The sequence below is a fragment of the Otolemur garnettii genome, unplaced genomic scaffold (genome assembly GCF_000181295.1).
Source record: "Otolemur garnettii isolate 467f Iridium unplaced genomic scaffold, OtoGar3 scaffold00159, whole genome shotgun sequence".
Taxonomy (NCBI): Eukaryota; Metazoa; Chordata; class Mammalia; order Primates; family Galagidae; genus Otolemur; species Otolemur garnettii.
The window spans coordinates 1331346-1332774 of record NW_003852554.1 but is presented as its reverse complement, the minus strand read 5'-3'; the positions used below and the strand labels follow the sequence as shown (position 1 = coordinate 1332774).

General features: G+C 44.2%; 1 non-coding gene across 1 annotated transcript; it reads left to right on the top strand.

Annotated features, from left to right (window-relative positions):
* The first annotated feature begins 383 nt into the window (after nucleotides 1–383).
* Nucleotides 384–542, top strand: LOC111728467. The gene has a single exon (XR_002775748.1).
* The last annotated feature ends 887 nt before the right edge of the window (nucleotides 543–1429 follow it).

Sequence of the window (1429 nt, the reverse complement as noted above, 5' to 3'; positions counted from 1 at the left end):
ACTTGGGAGGCTGAGACAAGAGAATTGCTTGGACCAGGAGTTTTAGGTTGCCGTGAGCTGTGACATCATAGCACCCTACCCAGGGCAATAACTTGGAACTCTGTCTCAAAAAAAAAAAAAAAAAAGCCATGGGTTAGATGCATACACAGCAACATGAATGCATTTTTTTTTTTTGAGACAGAATCTCATTCTATCACCCCAGGCCGGGGCACAATAGCACCATCATAGCCCACTGCAACCTCAAGTAATCCTCCCAATTCAGCCTCCCACGCAGCCAGAATTACAGGCATGACCCACTGTGCCTAGCTAATTTTTAAAAGTTTCTTTTTTAGAAATGGGGATCTCACCATGTTGCCCAGGCTGATCTCAAACTCCTGGTCTCAAGTGATTCTCCTGCCTCAGTCTCCCAAAAATGAATGCATTTTAAAAACATAGTGCTCACCTCCCCTCAGCCACGCCTAGAGTAGAGAGGCCAGGCATCCTCCCTGTGAGGGAGGCCTTCAAGTAAGGGGCCTCGCCTGGGCTATCCAAGCCTCACATTGACAACAGCAACAACAAAATAAACATAGTGCTTAGTGAAAAATATGAAGAAAATAATAAGATTTAAAGTATATGCCATTTATACTTTAAGTTAAATTAAATTAAAAATGTATACACATAGGCTTGGCACCTGTAGCTCAGCAGCTAGGGCGCCAGCCACATACACCGGAGCTGGCAGGTTCAAATCCAGCCTGGGCCTACCAAACACTGACAACTGCAACCAAAAAATAGCCGAGCATTGTGGTGGGCGCCTGTAGTCCCAGCTACTTGGGAGGCTGAGGCAAGATAATCGCTTAAGCCCAAGAGTTGGAGGTTGCTGTGAGCTGTGATGCCACAGAACTCTACCTAGGGTGACATAGTGAGACTCTACCTCAAAAAAAAAAAATACACACAAATTAAAAATATATACACATAGGCTCGGTGCCCATATCCCAGTGGTTAGGGCGCTGAGATATATATATACACACATAAAGCAAAAATTCACCCTACTCCACCACCCTACCCTGTCTCTACAAAAATAGAAAAAATTAGCCAAGCATGATGGCAGGTACCTGTAGTTTCAGCTACTCAGGAGGCTGAGGCAGGAGGATGGTGTGAGTCCAGGAGTTCGAGGTTGCACTAAGTTCTGATGATGCCACTGTACTGTAGCCCAGGTGACAGAGAGAGACCCTGTCTCAAAACGAAACACAACAAAACAATACACCAAAACACTGGAAGAAAATACAATAAATATTGCACAGTTGTCTCTGGATTTGGGGCTAACAAGAAATTTTGACTTTCTTTCTAATACGTATCTTTTTTTTTTTTTGAGACAGAGTCTCATGCTGTCATCCTGCGTAGAGTGCTATGGCATCATAGCTCACAGCAACCTCCTAGTAAGGCTCAAGTG